The 14,187-nt window shown below is 59.9% G+C and overlaps 2 protein-coding genes across 8 annotated transcripts in view; one reads left to right on the top strand and one right to left on the bottom strand.

Annotated features, from left to right (window-relative positions):
• The window catches only part of FLRT1 (fibronectin leucine rich transmembrane protein 1), an 83,465-nt gene extending 71,391 nt beyond the window's left edge, over positions 1-12,074 (bottom strand). Inside the window, exon 1 of one of the 2 annotated variants that reach the window (XM_008953946.4) lies at positions 11,730-12,074. The gene's annotated coding sequence lies outside the window, so the exon portion shown is untranslated. Of the gene's footprint in view, positions 1-11,113; positions 11,454-11,729 lie in introns of those variants that run through there. The other variant, XM_003828547.5, reaches the window with a different exon arrangement.
• MACROD1 (mono-ADP ribosylhydrolase 1) overlaps positions 1-14,187 on the top strand; it is a 170,191-nt gene that overhangs the window by 120,184 nt on the left and 35,820 nt on the right. The window lies entirely within an intron of this gene.

The raw sequence follows: 14,187 nt of genomic DNA, 5'->3' as shown, positions 1-14,187 counted from the left end.
GAGCTCCTGACCTGAGGTGATCCATCTGCTTCAGGCTCCCAAAGTGCTGGGATTACAAGCATAAGCCACTGCGCCCGGCCTTCCTTCCCTCTATTAACCTCAGTTTCCTCATCTGTAAAATGGAGCCTCTAAGTACATCTGGGCCACTGTAAAGATTAAATGTGAATGCCAGGCAGGTGACGAGGGCTCAGGGAATGCCAAGCTGGTCACTCCTCCACCTGCTTTACGGCTGCTGGGGGTGAAACGGAACAGGACAGGGACCCCATGGCATGGACCTGGCTTCATCTCCTCCAATTGCTGGGTGACCTTGGCCCAGTGACTGAACCTCCCTGAGTCTCAGGTTTCGCCTTCTTAAAATGGGCTCACGCTACCCACTCCCAGGGCTGTTGTACAAAGAAAGCCATTTATCTCGGGCCGGGAAGGCTTGCTGGGAGGAGTTGAGGAATCTGACTGGTTCCACAGTTCAGCAGCACCTCTCTGGGGCAGGGGAGGGGAGGGGGGCACCACAAGTGGGTGGAGGCAGGCAGTGCCACCTGCACCGCCTTTCATGAGGCAGCCAATGTCGGGGAGTGAGGGTGGCCTTCCAGACACAGGGAACAGCACGTCGAAGGCTCAGAGGTGTGAGCATGCTAGCCGGGGGAGGCACTGGGGCGAGGCTGGTGCATCAGCCAGGGCCATGCTGGGAAGGTCTGAAATGCCAGGCTGAGGGCGCTGGACTTCTCAGGAACTAGAGAGCCACTGATGGTCTCAGAGCTAGTGCGTGACTTGACTGAATTCAAGTGTTTTAAAATGTCTGGCAGTATCTGGCTAGAGGATGGGGAGAGGCAGGGATGGGGAAGACTTCGCATCACACCATGAATTCCTCCACAGCTTAAAGAACGGGCCAGGCCAGGCGCAGTGGCTCACACCTGTAATCCCAGCACTTTGGGACGTTGAGGCAGGCGGATTACTCAAGGTCAGGAGTTCAAGGCCAGCCTGACCAACATGGTGAAACCCTGCTTCTATTAAAAATACAAAATTAGCTGGGCATAGAGGCACACGCCTGTAGTCCCAGCTACTTGGGAGGGTACATGATCTTGTCCTCTAGCCTGAGCGACGAGAACAAAACTCCGTCTCAAAAAGAAAAAAAGAACGGGCCAATCAGGAGTGTGCATGAAGCTAACCTGGGCTGGAGCACAGCGCAGGGTCCCAGACAAAGGCCAGCACTGTCTGGGGTCCAGGGCAAGGGTAGGACCCAGCTCCCTCCTGTCCCCTTGGGCAGCCTCGCACCCCAGCACAGGGGACACTTTGGGAACCCAGGGCCAGCCTGGCTCCACCCTGCCTTTGTCACCTCTGTAAGCCTCTGTTTCCTCATCTGTGCCCCACCAGGCTCTAGTAGCAACTAAGTTTGCTACTAGAAGGTTCTGCAGGAGGTGGCCCCTGTCCCTCTTCTGAGGCTTCCTCACTTTGGATGAGAGGGACTGGGGACCCAGTGGGAGTCGGCTGCTCTGGAGAACAGAGGCTCAGGAGGCCAGAGGCAGCACCCATGCTAAGAGAAGCCGGGTTCCCATCCTACCCCTGCCGCTCAGAACCTGTGTGACCTTGGCTGCCTGTAACTCAGTTTCCTCATGTGTAAAAAGGGAATAATAACAGTATCACTGCCCACTTATGGGGATTAAATGAGATACAGTACTGTACATGACATGCTTAGCACACTGCAGGTCCACAGTGAGTGCTCAGTCATGTTACCCAGTGTCACTGCTGTTATTGTTTTAAGAGATGGGGTCTCACTGTGTTGCCCAGGCTGGTCTCAAACTCCTGGCCTCAAGCCATCCTCCTGCCTCAGCCTCCCAAGATGCTGGGATTACAGGTTTGAGCCAGCATGCCCACCTGTTATTACTATTATTGTTAGTTCTGAATTCCTTCTCATCCCCCAGAAAAGTGAGGTCTATTTCTGGTTTTTGGCGTCCAGGGGTACAGTGGCTTATGCCACCACATGGCTGGCCAGCAGCAGGGATGTGCGCCTGCCTTTGAGACCCCAGGAGCAGTCTCTCCAATCTGTACCCTCAGGACGCAGCAAGGTGGCTACCCCAGCTGAACGCCGCTGCTCCCTCGGCAGACCCTCACCCCCCACCTACCAAATTGGGTCCCATAAGTGACCCAGAGGCTGAGATAGGGGTGGTAGAGCCCCCTCTCCAGCTGCCCCATGGCAGGGCCCACGCTGCAGAAACCAAGCTGAGTAAATAATGACATTTCCTCCTCTCTCCTGCGCTCTTCACCCCTTTCCCTTCCACAAATAAATTATCAACATGCCCAGGTCCCGGCGGAGCAGAGCAAAACGCGGGGAACAATGAAAAAGCTTTTAATAGGATTCCAGGAGCTGCTGCCACTCGCTCAGGGGCCCTAATGGAGATTGCTCCGTGACGGCAGGCCGCCAGCACCCTCCCGGGCCCCTTCGCCCACCGCCCGCCCCACTCCTCCCGAGGGCACCAGCGGGCAGCAAGGCCCAGCTGGGCCACCTGCTGACGTCACAGGCCAGCGTCTGGGCTGCAGAAAAGCACTCGGCCGAGGCAGAAGCACATGCCACCCACCACATGCACCCGGACTGCTCCCCCTCAGCCCGCACAGGCCTGACTGCTCACAATGCCTCTGCCAAGGCTGTTCCCCTCCAGGAATAATGCCCTCCCACCTGGCTCCAAAGTGCAAATGACACCTACCTTATGAGGCCTTCCCTGATTCCTCCCTGACACATGTGTTAAATGACATCACCTACTGTCAGTACCAGCCCCAGGCCCAGCACACAGTGGGGCCTCAGGAAACGAAGGCAGAATCCAGGCAGGGAAGAGGAAGCATGAGGCTCTTAGACCACAGGAGACAGCTCAGAGGTCCTGGGCAGGTCCCCAGCTTGGGGAGGGGTCTGGTGAGGGGGGAGCATGACAGATACCAAAGCTCAGGTGCTGGTGACCTCAGGCAGTTACCTGCCATCTCCATGCCTCAGTTTCCCATCCTCCTTTGTAAAGGACCCAAGTTCACCCTAATGAACGTGGTTCCCCTTCCTCTGTGTGACCTTGGGCAAGTGACTTTGCCACTCAGTGCCTCAGTTTACCCCTGGGGTAAAATCAGGATAATAATAGTGCCTACTTCAGAAGTTGCTGGGAGAGCAGGCGCAGTGTCTCACACCTGTAATCAGGAGGCCAAGGCGGGAGGATCGCTTGAGGCCAGGAGTTCAAGGCCAGCCTGGGCAACATAAGGAAACCCTATCTCTGCCAAATTAAAAAATTAGCCAGTGTGTTGGTGCGTGCCTGTAGTCTTGAGCTATTCGGCAGGCTGAGGTGGGAGGATCACTTGAGCCCAAAAGTTAGAGGCTGCAGTGAGCTATGATTGCGCCACTGCACTCCAGCCTGGGCGACAGAGCGACACTCCATCTCAAAAAAAAAAAAAAAAAAGTTGTTGGGGGAACTGCCAACCACCAGGTACATAGTAAGTGTGATATAAATGTCAGCTACTATTGCTGTGTTGATTACTCTCATGTATTGTAGGCTGAGGGGGTTACGAGCATATGCTTTAAGATGCCATGTCCTGGGCCGGGCACAGTGGCTCACACCTGTAACCGCAGCACTTTGGGAGGCCGAAGTGGGTGGATCACCTGAGGGTCAGGAGTTCGAGACCATCCTGCCTAACATGGTGAAACCCCGTCTCTACTAAAAATATGAAAAATTAGCCTGACATGGTGGCGGGCACCTGTAGTCCCAGCTACTAGGGAGGCTGAGGCAGGAGAACGGCATGAACCCAGGAGGCGGAGCTTGCAGTGAGCCGAGATCACGCCACTGCACTCCAGCCTGGGCGACAGAGCGAGACTCCGTCTCAAAAAAAAAAAAAAAAAAAAAAAGAAACCCCATCTCTATTAAAAATACAAAAATTAGCTGGGCGTGGTGGCGCACACCTGTAATCCCAGCTACTTGGGAGGCTGAGGCAGGAGAATAGCTTGAACCTGTTGCAGACAGAGGTTGCCGTGAGCCCAGATTGCACCGTCGCACTCCAGTCTGGGCAACAAGAGCGAAACTCCGTCATAAAAAAAAAAAAAAAAAGATGCCATGTCCTGGCTACGTGACCTTGGTCCAATCACTTTACCTGCCTGAGCCTCAGTTTTCTCTTCTGTGCAATGGGGCTGTTGTGAAGCCTCAGTGGGATTCTGCAAGGTAGAGTCCTTAGCATGGTGCTCTATGAAATATGCATTGTATGCAGTAAACACTCAATAATGTCCTCTCTGCCACCCTTAATGAGCAGAAGGTGACATTTGAGCCCCATGCTTTCCCTTTCCACCATTTGACCTCTAGCCCTTCCCACACCTGCTGCCTCCTAACCCTTGCTGCTCTCCAGAGCCCTCCAGTGCTCAGCTCTCCCCAGCTCCCCCAGGAGTCACCCACACCCCAACTTGCCCTTTTGTCACAACCAGGCGGTTAGAGTCCACTGCTCCCTGATGCATTCCACCTGCTACTGCATGGGCCCAAGACCTCGGGGCTCAGCAGTGCCCCACAAGCCTTCCTGCCAGAGAGGGTGGGGTCCTGAGGGCGGAAGGCTAGCCTGTACAGCCCCTCTCCAGCCCCTGAGCTCCTCAGAGCCCCGAGCAGGGTGATTATCCCAGCACGTGTCTGGCGGGGCCTGTCCAGTGATCCAAAGTAACTACTGGTTCCCACAAAGCCCTTCTGTGGACACAGTCACATAGAGTCTTCATGCTAACCCTGGGATGTCAGCACGTATGCCATCATCCTGTTTCACAGGTGTGGAGACAGAGGCACAGAGAGGGGACGTGAGGCGTCCAGGGTACTCAGATGATAAGTAACAAAGGTGGGCTTCGAGCCCAAGTTCATCGACTCCAGAGCTTTCATTTCATAGCCCTTCTGCCCCAGAATGTGTCCTGACTACCACATGGCACTGGACAGGGCGTGTCTCCACTCTGTGCCTCAGTCTCCCTGCTCTCACAGTGGGAAGAAGATAAACCAGGCAGAGCTTGTCAAGCCAGAAGCCCCTGGAAACTGGGGTGTGGCACTACCCAGCCCCTCTGGCTAGCAAGCCTGGTGGGGGTCTCAGGGCTCAGAGCCATGGTGCTGCTCTGAGTGGCAGCTACTAGGGACCTAGTGGTCCAATCCCTTGTCCAGAAGTAGTGGGAAACTGAGGCATGAAGCACCGCACTGTGACTGGGGGATCAGGGGAGTGTTGTCCATCTCCCTGGAACCGGTAGACAGCCTAGGAGGCATGCAGCCCCAGTGAGGCAGGGAAGGGCTTCCAAGACCCCCACAGGCCTGGGCACCAGGCCAGCCCCCCATTGGCTAGCCAAGGGGGTGGCCCTACCCAGAGCCTACCTGACTGCTGGCTCCCTGGGTTCAAAGGTTATGCTGCAGGGCTGGCCATCACAGGGCCTCCTCTATTGGAGCAGGGCTTAGGGGAGGGGCTGTCACTCCCACTTCTCATTCCTTCACACCCACCCATTCCCCAGAGAGGGGTCCAGGCCTGGGCAACAGATGGCCACTGTCTGGGGGCAGGAAGGGCAGGGGACTGCACGGGAAGGGTGGGGCAGCCACTCCAGCCCCTTCCTCGTGGCAGCTTCCAGAGGTGGGGGTGAGATGTGGGCTTCATTCACCTCAGAGCCTGGCTCAGGCTGGCTCAGGGAAGACAGGAGAGGAAGGTGGGTTAGGTATGAGCATGTGTGTGCAAGAGTGTGTGCATGAAGGTGCATGTGTGCCCACCAGAGGTGTGAGCGTGGTGCACATCTGTCTCCCCCTCCCGCCTGGTCCCACTGGACTGGGCCGCCGCCACCTTCCCTGTGGCCAGCTCCAGGCCTGGCCCACCATGGCCGCTGCCCGAGAGAGTGAGTGGGCGAAGAAGGAAGGGTGGGCCCCTAACTGCCCCCCACTGAACCCAAGTCCCCACTCAGGGTGGGGCAGCCCAGCCCAGGCTAGGAGCCCAGGGGCTCTCAGCCCACCGAATCTCACTCCTGTGCTTTAACTGGGCGGGGCACCCTCAGCCTTGAGGTGAAACTCCCGTGACCCTCTGCGACTTGCCATGTCCCTAGGGCCAGACACCCACCCCCTAACAGCCAGATTCCCTGAACCAAAGCCAGGCCCCCTCTGGTCTGACCAGAGAGAAGTGGAATTGGATCCAAGACCCAAGATGCTATGTCGCTTGAGAGAGCTCAGTCCCTCGGATTTTGTCCCTAGGAATCCTGATGGGCAGGCTGGACCCTCCACTGCCACCACACCAGCTCCCGAGGCGGTCATTCGGTCCTGGCTGCACCCCTTTTTCCATTCATTCATCCGTTCACTCGCTCTGCCCTACACGAAGCCCCACCTCTGCCACCACTCAGAACCAGCCAGGTGTCCCCCAACACACCCTCCAGAGCAGCCCCGGGCACCCTCCTCACTCCCCTGAGCTCTCCTCTCCTCCTCAGCCCCTGGCTGACCTCCCCCAGGAAAAGCCCCTCCTGGCTCCAGCACCCGGCAGCAGTTTTGAGGACATTTTCCCGAGCAGCATTTCCCAGGCGTCACGGGGGGTGGAGGGGTGGGGGGCGGCAGGAATGGTTCAAGAAGAGCAATTTGCTTCTGGAGATAAATGCCGGCTCCTCACGGAAGGCATTCCCTCCTTTCTTTTCTCTCTTCCTCTCTCGCTCATGCTCTCTTTTTTTTTTTTTTTTTTTTTTACAGTTTGCTAAATCTGTTGTAATCTGGTGCCAACGATTAATTCAGGCAGAAGGAGGGAAAGGGGCATGAAAAAAATACTGCCACAGAGCTGCCTCTGGAGAGTGATGCGGGCAGGAATGGCCAGGACTAGCGCCCCGTGACCCCAGTTTTAATCCCAGTTTTAATTAAGTATAAGCCATCCCCAACCAGCCCGGCCACTGCCTCCCTGCCAGCCAGACAATAGACCCCGTCTGCCCATGAGGATGCCCTTTGACCCCTTAAAGCAGAGCCTGCCGCACCTGGGGCCTGGCCGGACGTCGGATGCCTGGGTCCTGCGGTCTGCCTGGGAGGCAGTGTCCCCTAGTGGCTAGCTGAGCCCCATACAGCCGGGTCCGGGGCCCTCCAGGACACAGCCCCTTCATTCTCTTCTCCCTCTGCCTGCACTCCAGCCCACTTCCCTGCACCGGGAACATTCAGGGCTGGGGAGGGTTTCTGCGGACTCTCCTTCATCACCAATAGCTCTCGGTCCACCCAGGGCTACCGCCCCCGTCATAAACAAGCCCACATTTGTCTCACAGCCCATCAGATGCTGGGGCAACCTGTCTACGCAGGTGAACACACAGCTCTCAGGAAAAGGGGACCTGGCATCCCGGGCCTAGGAAGCCCTCTCTTCCAGAGGCCCATCTGCAAGGACAGGCAGAGGGTCCCTGAGGCAGACCCAGGAATCCTGAGAGAGCTGGAGATGGATGGGCCACAGAGACCCAGGGAGACAGCCTACCAGCCCCAGCCCTGGCCAGGTGCCTTGAGCCCCTCTGCCCTCCTGCCGGGGGTCTCCATGCAGCCCTCTCCATCCATCCTGTCCTCCAGGCCCTTGTTTCTGTCCCTGCCCTTCCCTGGCTCCAGCTCACTCTTCACGTCTTAAGCACCCCCTTCCCTGGGAAGTCCCCCTCAATCCCACCCCTCAGCAGGCCCCTCTGTTACTTGACCTCACCACTTTGCGCCTTCAGAGCCAAGGCTTCACGGGGAAGAGGTAGATCTGACTAATGTCTGACACCACATCTGACTGGAAGCGCCCTGAGGGCAAGACACCCACTGCTTTTGTTCCCCACTTTTGTCCCAGAGCCCAGCACTGTGCCTGGCAATAACTAATGCTCAATGATTATCTCAAGAATGAATGAATGAATGAATGAATGAATGAATGAATGAGCAGGAAAGGAGGGAAGGAGTAAGGGAAGGGAAAACAGAAGAGCCAGGGAGCCAGGCGTGCCAGAGGAGCACTGGTGGGCCAGCCCATTTATCCTCCATGGCTTCAGCCCCAAACTCCCACCCATCTTCCTCCCTGTCCTCTCCCCCACCCTCACTAGCCACCAGCTCTGCAGGTCGTCATTTTAAAACCCAGGGCTGCAGGAATCCAGCAAACAACCTCCACAAAGCAAGGAGAGGCCCCCAAACCCTGACATCATCTGCAGAGCCGCTGGCCCGGGGGAGCGGCAGTGCTCTGGGGGCCTCGAGCGATGGTAAACAGGCAAACACAGGCCTGCACAAACACAGCCTGCTCCATGGAACCCTCTTGGCGTCTCCAGCTGCTGCCAGAGAACTCCAGGCAGGCTGTCCGGGGGGAGGAGGGCAAAACAGGGGTGCTGTCCTTTTCCCGTCTCCTCCCGGCCATCCAGTCTGCCCCACACCGCAGCCCTGGCCCTCTCAGGGTGAGTGTCCCATGGCAGAGGACAGAATGCAGCTGCCTCGTGGGCCAGCCAGAGCCTGAACTTTGTCTCCAGCAGAACAACACAGGTTCTGAGGAGGGACCCCCCCCACCACCCCGACCTCAAACACACTTGGAAGGCAGTACACCGGGGGCAGCAGCCAGGGCCTGGGGCCTGGGCCTCCCAGAGGCTGGCGCTCTCCTCTGCCAGTGAGCAGGGAAAGCTACCCCCGGGGCAGTCCCCACCCACCCCACTATAGGCAGTTAGCACCCTCGCCACACCCACGCCCCTTCTTGTCCACCCACGCTCGCTCACCCACATGCCTCACATACCCCATCCTATAAGGGGCCTCAGCAAAAGCCCTCCAGCTCCCCCTTGCTCTGGGGCATTTCCCACTGCCCCTTGGGCCAGGTACCAGAGTGGATGGCCCCTGCCTGCAGGGGATGAGGGCCACCTCAGTCCTCCCTGCCACCCCAAGGCCTGAAGAAGCTGAAAGCCCTTGGCCCACAGTGAACGAGGGGTGCAGACTAGGCAAGGGCCCCACATTGCTAGGCATGAACTCTGCTAGAAACCTCATACGCATCCTCTCAAAGTGGGTGCCTCCCCAAGGTAGGTACTGCTGTTACCCCACCCTACAGATGAGGAAGACGGGTCACTTGCCGAAGGTTAGCAGGCCAGGTAGAGAAACCCTCCCCAGGAACCGAAAGTCCTTAGGACCCTGTGATGGCATTCTAGTGTCCCAGGAACACAATCAACAGGGATGACTAGGTGGTTGATATCATTTCCAGACTCTAGAGCAGAAGGGCCAGCACAGCCAGACCCACACAGCCCCATACAGGCCCTATCTCTGAGATCAGGCCATGTCCAGCCCTGATTCTGGGGATGTCTGGCTGGCTGGGGAGGGGGCTGCTAGCCCCATGACTGGGCAGAGGTGGCTGTGCCCAGCTAGATCCCGGAGGCCTCATCCTCCCCCTGCACCAGAGCAGCCACTTGACAGCTGCCCCCGTGCTGGCCTCTGGGCTCTACACCCACCTCTCCGTCCCTCAACACCCGCAGGGTCAAGGCCACCTGGAGCCCTAGTCCTCTCAGCTAACTTTGAAGCGAGCACAGATGCCACCTGCTCATGTGTGCACTGCCCTTCCCTGCACCCACACGCAGAACACCCAGACATCCTCTCTGTGGGACAACTGCTGTAAACCCCTGCGCAGGCAAGGAAGCCGGTCCCAGAGGGGAGGCTGCAGGCCCAGGGTCACCCAGTGAATGCGACACAGGCTCAGCCACCAGGCATCAATCTCTACAGAGCTGAGTCTGTACACCTCTGGCAGTGGGTGACCAGTGGGATGGCAGCACCCCCTCCCCATCACCTCCTTAGAAACAGCTGGGCGGACCTCCCAGGGGCTTCCATGGGAGGCCTCGGAGATGGGGAGGAGGGGACACAGGGCGCTGCCACTGAGGGCCAGCGTGAGGATGAAGTCCAGTGACAGCACACTGGCTGGTGGTGGGAAAATCCGACCCCCCGACCCTCTGAAGTCCCTGCAGATACCCTCAGCCCTTGAGAATCCTCCAGTCCAGGAGCAGGACCACTAACAACATGCGTCAAATGCACTTACAAAGCAGCACCCCGGCTCAGGCTCAGGAGGTGGCACTATCAACCCCATTTTACCAACAAGGGAAACTGAGGCACAGGGAGGTGGAGGGACCAATAAATGGTAGAGTGCGGACGCACAGACCCAGGTCTAGGTGAAGTCCAGCAGGCCAAAGCTGCCTTGGGGGTGTGGGCTACGGAGCCTCCATGCTGGGGTCAGGGTGCTTTTTACTGAAGAGTATCCAGTCTCTGTGTCTGGGAAAGAACGTGGGACTGGGTGCGCACACACACACACACCCTGTGCCCATGGCCGACCCTTCAGCCAGATATGTGACAGCCCTCAGCTCTTCCTGCCCCTCACACCTACCAGGGCCCCCTCACTGCTGGCCCAGCTAGGCAGCGTCCCCTCCCAGGCACGGGCCCTGTCAGCTCAGGCCATTTCCATTTTAAACCTTCTGAGGAAGCCCTGAACAGTCGCCCACGGAGTCAGCACCAGCTGACAGGTGATGTCTGCGCCTCTCCTCCCGGGGCTGGCGGAAGAGATGCAGTAGCTTTCAACTCCAGAAACTGGAATCTGGAGCCCCTGAGCGCGGCGGCTGCCTCCCCCGCGGCCGCCGGGCAGAGACAGGGTGCCCCAGCCACCTCCCTCCACAGTGGCATCGTGGGTCCCCCCCACAGGCAGCCTCCTTCCTAACTCCTGAGCCACCTGGGGAGGGGGATGTGGAGAGGCTGGTTTCCATCCAACCCGAGGGCGTAGGGGCCGCGGTGAGGCAGGGCTGTTCTCAGTCACCCTTCACCTCCGTCCCCAGCCTTGGCTGTATTTATTCACATCAGAGCTCTGGCTTGGGCCTCGGGGGCCTGGCACACCCCAGCTGGGCTGTATTCTCTCAAAACTGCCCACCCTGGAGGGCCTCGAAGGCCTCCCGGGGCCACCGGGAAGGCTGTGGCAGCTCCCTGGTGTCCCTGCTCCACAACTTTCTCCTCCTCGGGGAGCTCTGATCAACCACGGTTCCCTGCAGCTGGGCGACAACACTCCCCAGCCTTCCTCCCCGGGGTCTCCAGTGCCCGCGAGGAGGGGCGTGCGCCGCCGGGTCGGGCCGCCTCCTTGTCTTGAGAGCTGGGGGATGGGGGGTGCCCGCCGCCCCCCCGCCCAGGCACCATGGTCTCACCGTTCCAGCCGCCAGGTGTACGGCCCCAGCCCCCGCCCGGCTCAGGGCTGACGGTCCACAGCGCGCACAGGGAGGGAAGTTGGAGGCTGCTCATGCCCCCCTTGAAGTCGTTTTAAAAATAAAACCTCGCTCCAACCGTGACTCACGCGGCTGGTGGGGACGGGAGCGCGGCGCCCGGGCCGGCCGGCTGTCCCTGGCCGCGCGCCCTCCTCCGGTTCCCGAGTGCGGGAGCTGGGACCCACATGACTGGCCTGACGCCCCCCACGGGCCAGGCCCCCTCCCTGGGGGGTGCAGCGAGGGCTTGGACTAGAGCTCCAGCTGAGCCCCCGCCCTTTCCAGCCTCGGCTCGGGAGAGCTGAGCCGCCGGCCGCGCACCCCGCGCCTCCCCGCGGCGGGGCCAGCGCCACCGCTACTGGTGCTTGGCTCTTGACTCAGGGACCCCCACCCCAAATCCCAAAGGCTGGGCGTCCCATCTCCCGCCGCTCTGGGGCAAAGCCAGGCTGCCTGACCCCGTGGCGCTTCGGTGCCCCCGGGCCCCCGGCCCCCGCCCCGTCGGCTCTGGCGCCCTGTCCCAGACGCGCGGACCCCGACCCCCGCCCGGTGCAGCCAGCCCTACCTGCGCAGCGGCCGGGGAGGCGGGTCTCCTCGGGAAACTTTGCGGTGACGGCTGGAGCCTCAGGGGTTATTCCAAGGAGCGGGCGGGAACCAGAGCCGGAGGGCGCCCAGGGGGGCCCGGGAGAGGAGCCCCCGGCGCGCGGCAGAGCACGGTGGCGGGCCCAGAGCTGGGGGCGCGCGGCGGCGCATCTGCCCGGCTCGGGCGCCCGGCGGAGCCGCGGGAGGAGTGCGGGGGGTGCGTCCAGCGGCGGGGTGCGTGTGCCCGGGCGGGTGCGCTCGGCGGCGGGGCGGGGACCAGCGGCGGTGCCCGCGCGAGCGGCGGCGGCGAGCAGGGCGCGGGGAACCAGGCTGTGCGGCCGCCTCTCCCCTCGCGGCGGCGGCGGCGGGGGCCGTGCGTGCAGGCGCGGAGCGGGGAGGGAGAGGAGGAGGAGGGGAGGGGGAGGAGGAGGAGGGGGAGGCAGCGGGCGGGGAGGAGGCGGCGGGGGCGGGGGCGCCGCGCTGCGCACTGGCCGGCGGGACCCGGCGCGGGAGGCTGCGCCGCCGCGCGGGGACTCTGGCCCAGCCGGGGAGAAGCGGCCTCCGCGCCCCCCTCCCCCGCCCTCGGCTAAACTGGCTGGGGGAAGGGCGGGTGGGGGAGCCGACCCCTCTAGGGAGTTGGGGGAGGGAGGCTCCCAAAGCCAACCTCCACCGTGGAGGCGGGGGAGAAAGGGGTTCTAGCTCACGCGCCGCCTCCCCAACACCCTCCTCTCCGCACCCACTCATTCAACCATCCCTCCAGCCATTCATTCATTCATTCATTCATTCATCCGTCCACCCGTGCATTCATTCACAAACAGGTACCCACCGCCTACTCTGCATGCCAAAGTAACCCCTTCCTTCCTGCCTGGCGCCCCTTCCCTGGGCAGACCCTCTCATCCGCCGCGTGCTGTAAACACCCGGGCGCTCCCCAGCAGTACCCCTCCCACCTATTAAGGGGGCAGTGCCAGGGTCCCATGCCAGCGCCCCCTCCCATCCCCAGCTGACTGTGACCTTGGCCAAGTTGCTGAACCTCTCCCAGCCTCAGTGTCCTGGATTGTGAAATGGGACCGTTACTACCTAGCTCCAAAGGTTACTGTGAGAGATGAAGAAGACCTTGAATGGGAGGGTGGCTGGCCCAGTGCCTGGCACCTATTAGAGACTGGGAAGATGTTCATGCCTGTGGGTGGCATCCGGGTGGGGTGAGGGAGTGTTTAGACCAGACAGCCTCCTCTTAGCCTGAAAGTCCCCGTGCTCTTGGCATTCGCTGGGACACTAAGTAAGGGACTCTCCCATATACCCAGCCTGGCCTGCCCTGGTCAGACCTCATCACCTTGTCAGTGGCTGCTCTGAGTCCCAAGCCTGCCCAGAGCCCCCACCAGGGCCCCATTGCTCCTGATCCACCCTCAGACCGCCCACAGTCTGGCTGGGACCCCCTCTGCCGGCCCTGCTCTTTGCTGTCCATCGAGGCCTGGGGGCCACCTCCCCTCTGGGATGCCCTCCCAGATCCCCTTGGGGAGGGTCCCCCCTACAGAGACTCCAGCACCTCTCCCCCTCCTTTCCCTGTGCAAACCCAGCCCTCTTGCGCCCAGTCCGGGAACAACCTGGGGCCTAGCCTGAGGCCGCCGCCTCTGGCCTCTGTGCGCTCTGCATGCGCCTGTCTTTGCCCTTCCTGCCTCTTCCCTCCTCACTTCACCCTTCTAACTTCCCTCCCCTTAACTCCCTTTCTTCTTTCTCCCAATTTCTACTCAATTCACCAAACAGCTATTTTTTCCTCCCAATTTTTATTTATTGCCCAAACAGCATTATACCAACAATAAAAGAAAGAAAAATCACCCACAATGCCACCGCCCTGTGGCGTCAACAGCTTCCGTTCCTCTGCTCCCTTCCAGGCTTGTCCATGCAGAGACGGCTGTAATTTTTACAGAGCCGTGGTTTCCGTCCCGCCTTCCCAGACCCCCAGATGGACGTGTGGCCCTGGGGCTCTGTCATTCCTCCATCCCAGCACTTGGCGTGTGGCTCAGGAATTATGTTCAAGCCTTCCTCCTCTTCTGAACTAAATGTCTTGAAGGAGAGACCCCTTTCTATCCCTGCCACCCCCACACCAAGCCACAGAGCTGGCACAGAGCGCGGGCACTCAATGCCTCGCAGTGGAATGGATTGTATGATTGTAGCTCTGTTTGACATGTCACACTTAGATATCAAAATGTTATCTTCGAGCCAGCCATGGTGGCTCACACCTGTAATCCCAGAGCTTTGGGGGGCTGTGGTGGGATGATTGCTTGAGACCAGGAGTTTGAGATAAAAAAAAATACAAAAAAATAAAAATAATAATTTTTGGGGGGGGGCGGCGTTTCACTCTTGTCGCCCAGGCTGGAGTGCAATGGCACGATCTCAGCTCATGGCAACCTCTGCCTCCCAGGTTCAAGCAATTCTCCTGCCTC

Source organism: Pan paniscus, chromosome 9 (assembly GCF_029289425.2).
Source record: "Pan paniscus chromosome 9, NHGRI_mPanPan1-v2.0_pri, whole genome shotgun sequence".
NCBI lineage: Eukaryota > Metazoa > Chordata > Mammalia > Primates > Hominidae > Pan > Pan paniscus.
Note: the sequence above shows the minus strand (reverse complement) of the source record. Positions and strands in the feature narration are given on the sequence as shown.